This window comes from Lissotriton vulgaris, chromosome 11 (assembly GCF_964263255.1).
Source record: "Lissotriton vulgaris chromosome 11, aLisVul1.2, whole genome shotgun sequence".
Lineage (NCBI taxonomy): Eukaryota > Metazoa > Chordata > Amphibia > Caudata > Salamandridae > Lissotriton > Lissotriton vulgaris.
This window is the reverse complement of record NC_141699.1, coordinates 504,919,764-504,929,541: the sequence shown is the minus strand read 5'-3', so window position 1 is coordinate 504,929,541 and position 9,778 is coordinate 504,919,764. Positions and strand designations below refer to the sequence as shown.

At 52.2% G+C, this 9,778-nt stretch overlaps 49 non-coding genes across 49 annotated transcripts; all 49 read left to right on the top strand.

Moving 5' to 3' along the window:
- Positions 1–54: 54 nt before the first annotated feature.
- On the top strand, positions 55–173 carry LOC147682990 (5S ribosomal RNA). Its single transcript, XR_015301412.1, has one exon. It is a non-coding gene; the product is annotated as a 5S ribosomal RNA (ribosomal RNA).
- An 80-nt stretch (positions 174–253) lies between these two features.
- LOC147682989 (5S ribosomal RNA) lies at positions 254–372 on the top strand. The gene has a single exon (XR_015301411.1). It is a non-coding gene; the product is annotated as a 5S ribosomal RNA (ribosomal RNA).
- An 80-nt stretch (positions 373–452) lies between these two features.
- On the top strand, positions 453–571 carry LOC147682988 (5S ribosomal RNA). Its single transcript, XR_015301410.1, has one exon. It is a non-coding gene; the product is annotated as a 5S ribosomal RNA (ribosomal RNA).
- An 80-nt stretch (positions 572–651) lies between these two features.
- LOC147682987 (5S ribosomal RNA) lies at positions 652–770 on the top strand. Its single transcript, XR_015301409.1, has one exon. It is a non-coding gene; the product is annotated as a 5S ribosomal RNA (ribosomal RNA).
- Positions 771–850: 80 nt separating this feature from the next.
- LOC147682986 (5S ribosomal RNA) lies at positions 851–969 on the top strand. The gene has a single exon (XR_015301408.1). It is a non-coding gene; the product is annotated as a 5S ribosomal RNA (ribosomal RNA).
- An 80-nt stretch (positions 970–1,049) lies between these two features.
- On the top strand, positions 1,050–1,168 carry LOC147682985 (5S ribosomal RNA). The gene has a single exon (XR_015301406.1). It is a non-coding gene; the product is annotated as a 5S ribosomal RNA (ribosomal RNA).
- An 80-nt stretch (positions 1,169–1,248) lies between these two features.
- LOC147682984 (5S ribosomal RNA) lies at positions 1,249–1,367 on the top strand. Its single transcript, XR_015301405.1, has one exon. It is a non-coding gene; the product is annotated as a 5S ribosomal RNA (ribosomal RNA).
- Positions 1,368–1,447: 80 nt separating this feature from the next.
- LOC147682983 (5S ribosomal RNA) lies at positions 1,448–1,566 on the top strand. The gene has a single exon (XR_015301404.1). It is a non-coding gene; the product is annotated as a 5S ribosomal RNA (ribosomal RNA).
- An 80-nt stretch (positions 1,567–1,646) lies between these two features.
- On the top strand, positions 1,647–1,765 carry LOC147682982 (5S ribosomal RNA). The gene has a single exon (XR_015301403.1). It is a non-coding gene; the product is annotated as a 5S ribosomal RNA (ribosomal RNA).
- An 80-nt stretch (positions 1,766–1,845) lies between these two features.
- Positions 1,846–1,964, top strand: LOC147682981 (5S ribosomal RNA). Its single transcript, XR_015301402.1, has one exon. It is a non-coding gene; the product is annotated as a 5S ribosomal RNA (ribosomal RNA).
- Positions 1,965–2,044: 80 nt separating this feature from the next.
- On the top strand, positions 2,045–2,163 carry LOC147682980 (5S ribosomal RNA). The gene has a single exon (XR_015301401.1). It is a non-coding gene; the product is annotated as a 5S ribosomal RNA (ribosomal RNA).
- Positions 2,164–2,243: 80 nt separating this feature from the next.
- Positions 2,244–2,362, top strand: LOC147682979 (5S ribosomal RNA). The gene has a single exon (XR_015301400.1). It is a non-coding gene; the product is annotated as a 5S ribosomal RNA (ribosomal RNA).
- Positions 2,363–2,442: 80 nt separating this feature from the next.
- LOC147682978 (5S ribosomal RNA) lies at positions 2,443–2,561 on the top strand. Its single transcript, XR_015301399.1, has one exon. It is a non-coding gene; the product is annotated as a 5S ribosomal RNA (ribosomal RNA).
- Positions 2,562–2,641: 80 nt separating this feature from the next.
- On the top strand, positions 2,642–2,760 carry LOC147682977 (5S ribosomal RNA). Its single transcript, XR_015301398.1, has one exon. It is a non-coding gene; the product is annotated as a 5S ribosomal RNA (ribosomal RNA).
- Positions 2,761–2,840: 80 nt separating this feature from the next.
- LOC147682976 (5S ribosomal RNA) lies at positions 2,841–2,959 on the top strand. Its single transcript, XR_015301397.1, has one exon. It is a non-coding gene; the product is annotated as a 5S ribosomal RNA (ribosomal RNA).
- An 80-nt stretch (positions 2,960–3,039) lies between these two features.
- Positions 3,040–3,158, top strand: LOC147682975 (5S ribosomal RNA). Its single transcript, XR_015301395.1, has one exon. It is a non-coding gene; the product is annotated as a 5S ribosomal RNA (ribosomal RNA).
- Positions 3,159–3,238: 80 nt separating this feature from the next.
- On the top strand, positions 3,239–3,357 carry LOC147682974 (5S ribosomal RNA). Its single transcript, XR_015301394.1, has one exon. It is a non-coding gene; the product is annotated as a 5S ribosomal RNA (ribosomal RNA).
- Positions 3,358–3,436: 79 nt separating this feature from the next.
- Positions 3,437–3,555, top strand: LOC147682973 (5S ribosomal RNA). Its single transcript, XR_015301393.1, has one exon. It is a non-coding gene; the product is annotated as a 5S ribosomal RNA (ribosomal RNA).
- An 80-nt stretch (positions 3,556–3,635) lies between these two features.
- Positions 3,636–3,754, top strand: LOC147682972 (5S ribosomal RNA). The gene has a single exon (XR_015301392.1). It is a non-coding gene; the product is annotated as a 5S ribosomal RNA (ribosomal RNA).
- An 80-nt stretch (positions 3,755–3,834) lies between these two features.
- LOC147682971 (5S ribosomal RNA) lies at positions 3,835–3,953 on the top strand. Its single transcript, XR_015301391.1, has one exon. It is a non-coding gene; the product is annotated as a 5S ribosomal RNA (ribosomal RNA).
- Positions 3,954–4,033: 80 nt separating this feature from the next.
- On the top strand, positions 4,034–4,152 carry LOC147682970 (5S ribosomal RNA). The gene has a single exon (XR_015301390.1). It is a non-coding gene; the product is annotated as a 5S ribosomal RNA (ribosomal RNA).
- Positions 4,153–4,232: 80 nt separating this feature from the next.
- Positions 4,233–4,351, top strand: LOC147682969 (5S ribosomal RNA). The gene has a single exon (XR_015301389.1). It is a non-coding gene; the product is annotated as a 5S ribosomal RNA (ribosomal RNA).
- An 80-nt stretch (positions 4,352–4,431) lies between these two features.
- Positions 4,432–4,550, top strand: LOC147682968 (5S ribosomal RNA). The gene has a single exon (XR_015301388.1). It is a non-coding gene; the product is annotated as a 5S ribosomal RNA (ribosomal RNA).
- An 80-nt stretch (positions 4,551–4,630) lies between these two features.
- LOC147682967 (5S ribosomal RNA) lies at positions 4,631–4,749 on the top strand. The gene has a single exon (XR_015301387.1). It is a non-coding gene; the product is annotated as a 5S ribosomal RNA (ribosomal RNA).
- An 80-nt stretch (positions 4,750–4,829) lies between these two features.
- LOC147682966 (5S ribosomal RNA) lies at positions 4,830–4,948 on the top strand. The gene has a single exon (XR_015301386.1). It is a non-coding gene; the product is annotated as a 5S ribosomal RNA (ribosomal RNA).
- An 80-nt stretch (positions 4,949–5,028) lies between these two features.
- LOC147682965 (5S ribosomal RNA) lies at positions 5,029–5,147 on the top strand. Its single transcript, XR_015301384.1, has one exon. It is a non-coding gene; the product is annotated as a 5S ribosomal RNA (ribosomal RNA).
- Positions 5,148–5,227: 80 nt separating this feature from the next.
- On the top strand, positions 5,228–5,346 carry LOC147682964 (5S ribosomal RNA). The gene has a single exon (XR_015301383.1). It is a non-coding gene; the product is annotated as a 5S ribosomal RNA (ribosomal RNA).
- An 80-nt stretch (positions 5,347–5,426) lies between these two features.
- On the top strand, positions 5,427–5,545 carry LOC147682963 (5S ribosomal RNA). The gene has a single exon (XR_015301382.1). It is a non-coding gene; the product is annotated as a 5S ribosomal RNA (ribosomal RNA).
- An 80-nt stretch (positions 5,546–5,625) lies between these two features.
- On the top strand, positions 5,626–5,744 carry LOC147682962 (5S ribosomal RNA). Its single transcript, XR_015301381.1, has one exon. It is a non-coding gene; the product is annotated as a 5S ribosomal RNA (ribosomal RNA).
- An 80-nt stretch (positions 5,745–5,824) lies between these two features.
- On the top strand, positions 5,825–5,943 carry LOC147682961 (5S ribosomal RNA). Its single transcript, XR_015301380.1, has one exon. It is a non-coding gene; the product is annotated as a 5S ribosomal RNA (ribosomal RNA).
- An 80-nt stretch (positions 5,944–6,023) lies between these two features.
- On the top strand, positions 6,024–6,142 carry LOC147682960 (5S ribosomal RNA). Its single transcript, XR_015301379.1, has one exon. It is a non-coding gene; the product is annotated as a 5S ribosomal RNA (ribosomal RNA).
- An 80-nt stretch (positions 6,143–6,222) lies between these two features.
- On the top strand, positions 6,223–6,341 carry LOC147682959 (5S ribosomal RNA). Its single transcript, XR_015301378.1, has one exon. It is a non-coding gene; the product is annotated as a 5S ribosomal RNA (ribosomal RNA).
- Positions 6,342–6,421: 80 nt separating this feature from the next.
- LOC147682958 (5S ribosomal RNA) lies at positions 6,422–6,540 on the top strand. The gene has a single exon (XR_015301377.1). It is a non-coding gene; the product is annotated as a 5S ribosomal RNA (ribosomal RNA).
- An 80-nt stretch (positions 6,541–6,620) lies between these two features.
- Positions 6,621–6,739, top strand: LOC147682957 (5S ribosomal RNA). The gene has a single exon (XR_015301376.1). It is a non-coding gene; the product is annotated as a 5S ribosomal RNA (ribosomal RNA).
- An 80-nt stretch (positions 6,740–6,819) lies between these two features.
- On the top strand, positions 6,820–6,938 carry LOC147682956 (5S ribosomal RNA). The gene has a single exon (XR_015301375.1). It is a non-coding gene; the product is annotated as a 5S ribosomal RNA (ribosomal RNA).
- An 80-nt stretch (positions 6,939–7,018) lies between these two features.
- On the top strand, positions 7,019–7,137 carry LOC147682955 (5S ribosomal RNA). Its single transcript, XR_015301373.1, has one exon. It is a non-coding gene; the product is annotated as a 5S ribosomal RNA (ribosomal RNA).
- An 80-nt stretch (positions 7,138–7,217) lies between these two features.
- Positions 7,218–7,336, top strand: LOC147682954 (5S ribosomal RNA). Its single transcript, XR_015301372.1, has one exon. It is a non-coding gene; the product is annotated as a 5S ribosomal RNA (ribosomal RNA).
- Positions 7,337–7,416: 80 nt separating this feature from the next.
- LOC147682953 (5S ribosomal RNA) lies at positions 7,417–7,535 on the top strand. Its single transcript, XR_015301371.1, has one exon. It is a non-coding gene; the product is annotated as a 5S ribosomal RNA (ribosomal RNA).
- An 80-nt stretch (positions 7,536–7,615) lies between these two features.
- On the top strand, positions 7,616–7,734 carry LOC147682952 (5S ribosomal RNA). The gene has a single exon (XR_015301370.1). It is a non-coding gene; the product is annotated as a 5S ribosomal RNA (ribosomal RNA).
- Positions 7,735–7,814: 80 nt separating this feature from the next.
- Positions 7,815–7,933, top strand: LOC147682951 (5S ribosomal RNA). The gene has a single exon (XR_015301369.1). It is a non-coding gene; the product is annotated as a 5S ribosomal RNA (ribosomal RNA).
- An 80-nt stretch (positions 7,934–8,013) lies between these two features.
- On the top strand, positions 8,014–8,132 carry LOC147682950 (5S ribosomal RNA). The gene has a single exon (XR_015301367.1). It is a non-coding gene; the product is annotated as a 5S ribosomal RNA (ribosomal RNA).
- An 80-nt stretch (positions 8,133–8,212) lies between these two features.
- LOC147682949 (5S ribosomal RNA) lies at positions 8,213–8,331 on the top strand. Its single transcript, XR_015301366.1, has one exon. It is a non-coding gene; the product is annotated as a 5S ribosomal RNA (ribosomal RNA).
- Positions 8,332–8,411: 80 nt separating this feature from the next.
- LOC147682948 (5S ribosomal RNA) lies at positions 8,412–8,530 on the top strand. Its single transcript, XR_015301365.1, has one exon. It is a non-coding gene; the product is annotated as a 5S ribosomal RNA (ribosomal RNA).
- An 80-nt stretch (positions 8,531–8,610) lies between these two features.
- On the top strand, positions 8,611–8,729 carry LOC147682947 (5S ribosomal RNA). The gene has a single exon (XR_015301364.1). It is a non-coding gene; the product is annotated as a 5S ribosomal RNA (ribosomal RNA).
- Positions 8,730–8,809: 80 nt separating this feature from the next.
- On the top strand, positions 8,810–8,928 carry LOC147682946 (5S ribosomal RNA). Its single transcript, XR_015301363.1, has one exon. It is a non-coding gene; the product is annotated as a 5S ribosomal RNA (ribosomal RNA).
- Positions 8,929–9,008: 80 nt separating this feature from the next.
- LOC147682945 (5S ribosomal RNA) lies at positions 9,009–9,127 on the top strand. Its single transcript, XR_015301361.1, has one exon. It is a non-coding gene; the product is annotated as a 5S ribosomal RNA (ribosomal RNA).
- Positions 9,128–9,207: 80 nt separating this feature from the next.
- On the top strand, positions 9,208–9,326 carry LOC147682944 (5S ribosomal RNA). Its single transcript, XR_015301360.1, has one exon. It is a non-coding gene; the product is annotated as a 5S ribosomal RNA (ribosomal RNA).
- An 80-nt stretch (positions 9,327–9,406) lies between these two features.
- On the top strand, positions 9,407–9,525 carry LOC147682943 (5S ribosomal RNA). Its single transcript, XR_015301359.1, has one exon. It is a non-coding gene; the product is annotated as a 5S ribosomal RNA (ribosomal RNA).
- An 80-nt stretch (positions 9,526–9,605) lies between these two features.
- Positions 9,606–9,724, top strand: LOC147682942 (5S ribosomal RNA). The gene has a single exon (XR_015301358.1). It is a non-coding gene; the product is annotated as a 5S ribosomal RNA (ribosomal RNA).
- Positions 9,725–9,778: the final 54 nt, after the last annotated feature.

The window sequence follows — 9,778 nt, the reverse complement described above, 5'->3', positions numbered from 1 at the left end:
GCTTACTGAAGCTGAGCGAAGAAAGCTAAGAGGCCCAAAACCAGTGCTCCTAGAGCCTACGGCCATACCACCCTGAAAGCACCTGATCTCGTCCGATCTCAGAAGTTAAGCAGGGTCGGGCCTGGTTAGTACCTGGATGGGAGACCGCCTGGGAATACCAGGTGCTGTAGGCTTTTTTTTTTCAGAGTGGTTTGCTTGCTTGTACTGAAGCTGAGCGAAGAAAGCTAAGAGGCCCAAAACCAGTGCTCCTAGAGCCTACGGCCATACCACCCTGAAAGCACCTGATCTCGTCCGATCTCAGAAGTTAAGCAGGGTCGGGCCTGGTTAGTACCTGGATGGGAGACCGCCTGGGAATACCAGGTGCTGTAGGCTTTTTTTTTTCAGAGTGGTTTGCTTGCTTGTACTGAAGCTGAGCGAAGAAAGCTAAGAGGCCCAAAACCAGTGCTCCTAGAGCCTACGGCCATACCACCCTGAAAGCACCTGATCTCGTCCGATCTCAGAAGTTAAGCAGGGTCGGGCCTGGTTAGTACCTGGATGGGAGACCGCCTGGGAATACCAGGTGCTGTAGGCTTTTTTTTTTCAGAGTGGTTTGCTTGCTTGTACTGAAGCTGAGCGAAGAAAGCTAAGAGGCCCAAAACCAGTGCTCCTAGAGCCTACGGCCATACCACCCTGAAAGCACCTGATCTCGTCCGATCTCAGAAGTTAAGCAGGGTCGGGCCTGGTTAGTACCTGGATGGGAGACCGCCTGGGAATACCAGGTGCTGTAGGCTTTTTTTTTTCAGAGTGGTTTGCTTGCTTGTACTGAAGCTGAGCGAAGAAAGCTAAGAGGCCCAAAACCAGTGCTCCTAGAGCCTACGGCCATACCACCCTGAAAGCACCTGATCTCGTCCGATCTCAGAAGTTAAGCAGGGTCGGGCCTGGTTAGTACCTGGATGGGAGACCGCCTGGGAATACCAGGTGCTGTAGGCTTTTTTTTTTCAGAGTGGTTTGCTTGCTTGTACTGAAGCTGAGCGAAGAAAGCTAAGAGGCCCAAAACCAGTGCTCCTAGAGCCTACGGCCATACCACCCTGAAAGCACCTGATCTCGTCCGATCTCAGAAGTTAAGCAGGGTCGGGCCTGGTTAGTACCTGGATGGGAGACCGCCTGGGAATACCAGGTGCTGTAGGCTTTTTTTTTTCAGAGTGGTTTGCTTGCTTGTACTGAAGCTGAGCGAAGAAAGCTAAGAGGCCCAAAACCAGTGCTCCTAGAGCCTACGGCCATACCACCCTGAAAGCACCTGATCTCGTCCGATCTCAGAAGTTAAGCAGGGTCGGGCCTGGTTAGTACCTGGATGGGAGACCGCCTGGGAATACCAGGTGCTGTAGGCTTTTTTTTTTCAGAGTGGTTTGCTTGCTTGTACTGAAGCTGAGCGAAGAAAGCTAAGAGGCCCAAAACCAGTGCTCCTAGAGCCTACGGCCATACCACCCTGAAAGCACCTGATCTCGTCCGATCTCAGAAGTTAAGCAGGGTCGGGCCTGGTTAGTACCTGGATGGGAGACCGCCTGGGAATACCAGGTGCTGTAGGCTTTTTTTTTTCAGAGTGGTTTGCTTGCTTGTACTGAAGCTGAGCGAAGAAAGCTAAGAGGCCCAAAACCAGTGCTCCTAGAGCCTACGGCCATACCACCCTGAAAGCACCTGATCTCGTCCGATCTCAGAAGTTAAGCAGGGTCGGGCCTGGTTAGTACCTGGATGGGAGACCGCCTGGGAATACCAGGTGCTGTAGGCTTTTTTTTTTCAGAGTGGTTTGCTTGCTTGTACTGAAGCTGAGCGAAGAAAGCTAAGAGGCCCAAAACCAGTGCTCCTAGAGCCTACGGCCATACCACCCTGAAAGCACCTGATCTCGTCCGATCTCAGAAGTTAAGCAGGGTCGGGCCTGGTTAGTACCTGGATGGGAGACCGCCTGGGAATACCAGGTGCTGTAGGCTTTTTTTTTTCAGAGTGGTTTGCTTGCTTGTACTGAAGCTGAGCGAAGAAAGCTAAGAGGCCCAAAACCAGTGCTCCTAGAGCCTACGGCCATACCACCCTGAAAGCACCTGATCTCGTCCGATCTCAGAAGTTAAGCAGGGTCGGGCCTGGTTAGTACCTGGATGGGAGACCGCCTGGGAATACCAGGTGCTGTAGGCTTTTTTTTTTCAGAGTGGTTTGCTTGCTTGTACTGAAGCTGAGCGAAGAAAGCTAAGAGGCCCAAAACCAGTGCTCCTAGAGCCTACGGCCATACCACCCTGAAAGCACCTGATCTCGTCCGATCTCAGAAGTTAAGCAGGGTCGGGCCTGGTTAGTACCTGGATGGGAGACCGCCTGGGAATACCAGGTGCTGTAGGCTTTTTTTTTTCAGAGTGGTTTGCTTGCTTGTACTGAAGCTGAGCGAAGAAAGCTAAGAGGCCCAAAACCAGTGCTCCTAGAGCCTACGGCCATACCACCCTGAAAGCACCTGATCTCGTCCGATCTCAGAAGTTAAGCAGGGTCGGGCCTGGTTAGTACCTGGATGGGAGACCGCCTGGGAATACCAGGTGCTGTAGGCTTTTTTTTTTCAGAGTGGTTTGCTTGCTTGTACTGAAGCTGAGCGAAGAAAGCTAAGAGGCCCAAAACCAGTGCTCCTAGAGCCTACGGCCATACCACCCTGAAAGCACCTGATCTCGTCCGATCTCAGAAGTTAAGCAGGGTCGGGCCTGGTTAGTACCTGGATGGGAGACCGCCTGGGAATACCAGGTGCTGTAGGCTTTTTTTTTTCAGAGTGGTTTGCTTGCTTGTACTGAAGCTGAGCGAAGAAAGCTAAGAGGCCCAAAACCAGTGCTCCTAGAGCCTACGGCCATACCACCCTGAAAGCACCTGATCTCGTCCGATCTCAGAAGTTAAGCAGGGTCGGGCCTGGTTAGTACCTGGATGGGAGACCGCCTGGGAATACCAGGTGCTGTAGGCTTTTTTTTTTCAGAGTGGTTTGCTTGCTTGTACTGAAGCTGAGCGAAGAAAGCTAAGAGGCCCAAAACCAGTGCTCCTAGAGCCTACGGCCATACCACCCTGAAAGCACCTGATCTCGTCCGATCTCAGAAGTTAAGCAGGGTCGGGCCTGGTTAGTACCTGGATGGGAGACCGCCTGGGAATACCAGGTGCTGTAGGCTTTTTTTTTTCAGAGTGGTTTGCTTGCTTGTACTGAAGCTGAGCGAAGAAAGCTAAGAGGCCCAAAACCAGTGCTCCTAGAGCCTACGGCCATACCACCCTGAAAGCACCTGATCTCGTCCGATCTCAGAAGTTAAGCAGGGTCGGGCCTGGTTAGTACCTGGATGGGAGACCGCCTGGGAATACCAGGTGCTGTAGGCTTTTTTTTTTCAGAGTGGTTTGCTTGCTTGTACTGAAGCTGAGCGAGAAAGCTAAGAGGCCCAAAACCAGTGCTCCTAGAGCCTACGGCCATACCACCCTGAAAGCACCTGATCTCGTCCGATCTCAGAAGTTAAGCAGGGTCGGGCCTGGTTAGTACCTGGATGGGAGACCGCCTGGGAATACCAGGTGCTGTAGGCTTTTTTTTTTCAGAGTGGTTTGCTTGCTTGTACTGAAGCTGAGCGAAGAAAGCTAAGAGGCCCAAAACCAGTGCTCCTAGAGCCTACGGCCATACCACCCTGAAAGCACCTGATCTCGTCCGATCTCAGAAGTTAAGCAGGGTCGGGCCTGGTTAGTACCTGGATGGGAGACCGCCTGGGAATACCAGGTGCTGTAGGCTTTTTTTTTTCAGAGTGGTTTGCTTGCTTGTACTGAAGCTGAGCGAAGAAAGCTAAGAGGCCCAAAACCAGTGCTCCTAGAGCCTACGGCCATACCACCCTGAAAGCACCTGATCTCGTCCGATCTCAGAAGTTAAGCAGGGTCGGGCCTGGTTAGTACCTGGATGGGAGACCGCCTGGGAATACCAGGTGCTGTAGGCTTTTTTTTTTCAGAGTGGTTTGCTTGCTTGTACTGAAGCTGAGCGAAGAAAGCTAAGAGGCCCAAAACCAGTGCTCCTAGAGCCTACGGCCATACCACCCTGAAAGCACCTGATCTCGTCCGATCTCAGAAGTTAAGCAGGGTCGGGCCTGGTTAGTACCTGGATGGGAGACCGCCTGGGAATACCAGGTGCTGTAGGCTTTTTTTTTTCAGAGTGGTTTGCTTGCTTGTACTGAAGCTGAGCGAAGAAAGCTAAGAGGCCCAAAACCAGTGCTCCTAGAGCCTACGGCCATACCACCCTGAAAGCACCTGATCTCGTCCGATCTCAGAAGTTAAGCAGGGTCGGGCCTGGTTAGTACCTGGATGGGAGACCGCCTGGGAATACCAGGTGCTGTAGGCTTTTTTTTTTCAGAGTGGTTTGCTTGCTTGTACTGAAGCTGAGCGAAGAAAGCTAAGAGGCCCAAAACCAGTGCTCCTAGAGCCTACGGCCATACCACCCTGAAAGCACCTGATCTCGTCCGATCTCAGAAGTTAAGCAGGGTCGGGCCTGGTTAGTACCTGGATGGGAGACCGCCTGGGAATACCAGGTGCTGTAGGCTTTTTTTTTTCAGAGTGGTTTGCTTGCTTGTACTGAAGCTGAGCGAAGAAAGCTAAGAGGCCCAAAACCAGTGCTCCTAGAGCCTACGGCCATACCACCCTGAAAGCACCTGATCTCGTCCGATCTCAGAAGTTAAGCAGGGTCGGGCCTGGTTAGTACCTGGATGGGAGACCGCCTGGGAATACCAGGTGCTGTAGGCTTTTTTTTTTCAGAGTGGTTTGCTTGCTTGTACTGAAGCTGAGCGAAGAAAGCTAAGAGGCCCAAAACCAGTGCTCCTAGAGCCTACGGCCATACCACCCTGAAAGCACCTGATCTCGTCCGATCTCAGAAGTTAAGCAGGGTCGGGCCTGGTTAGTACCTGGATGGGAGACCGCCTGGGAATACCAGGTGCTGTAGGCTTTTTTTTTTCAGAGTGGTTTGCTTGCTTGTACTGAAGCTGAGCGAAGAAAGCTAAGAGGCCCAAAACCAGTGCTCCTAGAGCCTACGGCCATACCACCCTGAAAGCACCTGATCTCGTCCGATCTCAGAAGTTAAGCAGGGTCGGGCCTGGTTAGTACCTGGATGGGAGACCGCCTGGGAATACCAGGTGCTGTAGGCTTTTTTTTTTCAGAGTGGTTTGCTTGCTTGTACTGAAGCTGAGCGAAGAAAGCTAAGAGGCCCAAAACCAGTGCTCCTAGAGCCTACGGCCATACCACCCTGAAAGCACCTGATCTCGTCCGATCTCAGAAGTTAAGCAGGGTCGGGCCTGGTTAGTACCTGGATGGGAGACCGCCTGGGAATACCAGGTGCTGTAGGCTTTTTTTTTTCAGAGTGGTTTGCTTGCTTGTACTGAAGCTGAGCGAAGAAAGCTAAGAGGCCCAAAACCAGTGCTCCTAGAGCCTACGGCCATACCACCCTGAAAGCACCTGATCTCGTCCGATCTCAGAAGTTAAGCAGGGTCGGGCCTGGTTAGTACCTGGATGGGAGACCGCCTGGGAATACCAGGTGCTGTAGGCTTTTTTTTTTCAGAGTGGTTTGCTTGCTTGTACTGAAGCTGAGCGAAGAAAGCTAAGAGGCCCAAAACCAGTGCTCCTAGAGCCTACGGCCATACCACCCTGAAAGCACCTGATCTCGTCCGATCTCAGAAGTTAAGCAGGGTCGGGCCTGGTTAGTACCTGGATGGGAGACCGCCTGGGAATACCAGGTGCTGTAGGCTTTTTTTTTTCAGAGTGGTTTGCTTGCTTGTACTGAAGCTGAGCGAAGAAAGCTAAGAGGCCCAAAACCAGTGCTCCTAGAGCCTACGGCCATACCACCCTGAAAGCACCTGATCTCGTCCGATCTCAGAAGTTAAGCAGGGTCGGGCCTGGTTAGTACCTGGATGGGAGACCGCCTGGGAATACCAGGTGCTGTAGGCTTTTTTTTTTCAGAGTGGTTTGCTTGCTTGTACTGAAGCTGAGCGAAGAAAGCTAAGAGGCCCAAAACCAGTGCTCCTAGAGCCTACGGCCATACCACCCTGAAAGCACCTGATCTCGTCCGATCTCAGAAGTTAAGCAGGGTCGGGCCTGGTTAGTACCTGGATGGGAGACCGCCTGGGAATACCAGGTGCTGTAGGCTTTTTTTTTTCAGAGTGGTTTGCTTGCTTGTACTGAAGCTGAGCGAAGAAAGCTAAGAGGCCCAAAACCAGTGCTCCTAGAGCCTACGGCCATACCACCCTGAAAGCACCTGATCTCGTCCGATCTCAGAAGTTAAGCAGGGTCGGGCCTGGTTAGTACCTGGATGGGAGACCGCCTGGGAATACCAGGTGCTGTAGGCTTTTTTTTTTCAGAGTGGTTTGCTTGCTTGTACTGAAGCTGAGCGAAGAAAGCTAAGAGGCCCAAAACCAGTGCTCCTAGAGCCTACGGCCATACCACCCTGAAAGCACCTGATCTCGTCCGATCTCAGAAGTTAAGCAGGGTCGGGCCTGGTTAGTACCTGGATGGGAGACCGCCTGGGAATACCAGGTGCTGTAGGCTTTTTTTTTTCAGAGTGGTTTGCTTGCTTGTACTGAAGCTGAGCGAAGAAAGCTAAGAGGCCCAAAACCAGTGCTCCTAGAGCCTACGGCCATACCACCCTGAAAGCACCTGATCTCGTCCGATCTCAGAAGTTAAGCAGGGTCGGGCCTGGTTAGTACCTGGATGGGAGACCGCCTGGGAATACCAGGTGCTGTAGGCTTTTTTTTTTCAGAGTGGTTTGCTTGCTTGTACTGAAGCTGAGCGAAGAAAGCTAAGAGGCCCAAAACCAGTGCTCCTAGAGCCTACGGCCATACCACCCTGAAAGCACCTGATCTCGTCCGATCTCAGAAGTTAAGCAGGGTCGGGCCTGGTTAGTACCTGGATGGGAGACCGCCTGGGAATACCAGGTGCTGTAGGCTTTTTTTTTTCAGAGTGGTTTGCTTGCTTGTACTGAAGCTGAGCGAAGAAAGCTAAGAGGCCCAAAACCAGTGCTCCTAGAGCCTACGGCCATACCACCCTGAAAGCACCTGATCTCGTCCGATCTCAGAAGTTAAGCAGGGTCGGGCCTGGTTAGTACCTGGATGGGAGACCGCCTGGGAATACCAGGTGCTGTAGGCTTTTTTTTTTCAGAGTGGTTTGCTTGCTTGTACTGAAGCTGAGCGAAGAAAGCTAAGAGGCCCAAAACCAGTGCTCCTAGAGCCTACGGCCATACCACCCTGAAAGCACCTGATCTCGTCCGATCTCAGAAGTTAAGCAGGGTCGGGCCTGGTTAGTACCTGGATGGGAGACCGCCTGGGAATACCAGGTGCTGTAGGCTTTTTTTTTTCAGAGTGGTTTGCTTGCTTGTACTGAAGCTGAGCGAAGAAAGCTAAGAGGCCCAAAACCAGTGCTCCTAGAGCCTACGGCCATACCACCCTGAAAGCACCTGATCTCGTCCGATCTCAGAAGTTAAGCAGGGTCGGGCCTGGTTAGTACCTGGATGGGAGACCGCCTGGGAATACCAGGTGCTGTAGGCTTTTTTTTTTCAGAGTGGTTTGCTTGCTTGTACTGAAGCTGAGCGAAGAAAGCTAAGAGGCCCAAAACCAGTGCTCCTAGAGCCTACGGCCATACCACCCTGAAAGCACCTGATCTCGTCCGATCTCAGAAGTTAAGCAGGGTCGGGCCTGGTTAGTACCTGGATGGGAGACCGCCTGGGAATACCAGGTGCTGTAGGCTTTTTTTTTTCAGAGTGGTTTGCTTGCTTGTACTGAAGCTGAGCGAAGAAAGCTAAGAGGCCCAAAACCAGTGCTCCTAGAGCCTACGGCCATACCACCCTGAAAGCACCTGATCTCGTCCGATCTCAGAAGTTAAGCAGGGTCGGGCCTGGTTAGTACCTGGATGGGAGACCGCCTGGGAATACCAGGTGCTGTAGGCTTTTTTTTTTCAGAGTGGTTTGCTTGCTTGTACTGAAGCTGAGCGAAGAAAGCTAAGAGGCCCAAAACCAGTGCTCCTAGAGCCTACGGCCATACCACCCTGAAAGCACCTGATCTCGTCCGATCTCAGAAGTTAAGCAGGGTCGGGCCTGGTTAGTACCTGGATGGGAGACCGCCTGGGAATACCAGGTGCTGTAGGCTTTTTTTTTTCAGAGTGGTTTGCTTGCTTGTACTGAAGCTGAGCGAAGAAAGCTAAGAGGCCCAAAACCAGTGCTCCTAGAGCCTACGGCCATACCACCCTGAAAGCACCTGATCTCGTCCGATCTCAGAAGTTAAGCAGGGTCGGGCCTGGTTAGTACCTGGATGGGAGACCGCCTGGGAATACCAGGTGCTGTAGGCTTTTTTTTTTCAGAGTGGTTTGCTTGCTTGTACTGAAGCTGAGCGAAGAAAGCTAAGAGGCCCAAAACCAGTGCTCCTAGAGCCTACGGCCATACCACCCTGAAAGCACCTGATCTCGTCCGATCTCAGAAGTTAAGCAGGGTCGGGCCTGGTTAGTACCTGGATGGGAGACCGCCTGGGAATACCAGGTGCTGTAGGCTTTTTTTTTTCAGAGTGGTTTGCTTGCTTGTACTGAAGCTGAGCGAAGAAAGCTAAGAGGCCCAAAACCAGTGCTCCTAGAGCCTACGGCCATACCACCCTGAAAGCACCTGATCTCGTCCGATCTCAGAAGTTAAGCAGGGTCGGGCCTGGTTAGTACCTGGATGGGAGACCGCCTGGGAATACCAGGTGCTGTAGGCTTTTTTTTTTCAGAGTGGTTTGCTTGCTTGTACTGAAGCTGAGCGAAGAAAGCTAAGAGGCCCAAAACCAGTGCTCCTAGAGCCTACGGCCATACCACCCTGAAAGCACCTGATCTCGTCCGATCTCAGAAGTTAAGCAGGGTCGGGCCTGGTTAGTACCTGGATGGGAGACCGCCTGGGAATACCAGGTGCTGTAGGCTTTTTTTTTTCAGAGTGGTTTGCTTGCTTGTACTGAAGCTGAGCGAAGAAAGCTAAGAGGCCCAAAACCAGTGCTCCTAGAGCCTACGGCCATACCACCCTGAAAGCACCTGATCTCGTCCGATCTCAGAAGTTAAGCAGGGTCGGGCCTGGTTAGTACCTGGATGGGAGACCGCCTGGGAATACCAGGTGCTGTAGGCTTTTTTTTTTCAGAGTGGTTTGCTTGCTTGTACTGAAGCTGAGCGAAGAAAGCTAAGAGGCCCAAAACCAGTGCTCCTAGAGCCTACGGCCATACCACCCTGAAAGCACCTGATCTCGTCCGATCTCAGAAGTTAAGCAGGGTCGGGCCTGGTTAGTACCTGGATGGGAGACCGCCTGGGAATACCAGGTGCTGTAGGCTTTTTTTTTTCAGAGTGGTTTGCTTGCTTGTACTGAAGCTGAGCGAAGAAAGCTAAGAGGCCCAAAACCAGTGCTCCTAGAGCCTACGGCCATACCACCCTGAAAGCACCTGATCTCGTCCGATCTCAGAAGTTAAGCAGGGTCGGGCCTGGTTAGTACCTGGATGGGAGACCGCCTGGGAATACCAGGTGCTGTAGGCTTTTTTTTTTCAGAGTGGTTTGCTTGCTTGTACTGAAGCTGAGCGAAGAAAGCTAAGAGGCCCAAAACCAGTGCTCCTAGAGCCTACGGCCATACCACCCTGAAAGCACCTGATCTCGTCCGATCTCAGAAGTTAAGCAGGGTCGGGCCTGGTTAGTACCTGGATGGGAGACCGCCTGGGAATACCAGGTGCTGTAGGCTTTTTTTTTTCAGAGTGGTTTGCTTGCTTGTACTGAAGCTGAGCGAAGAAAGCTA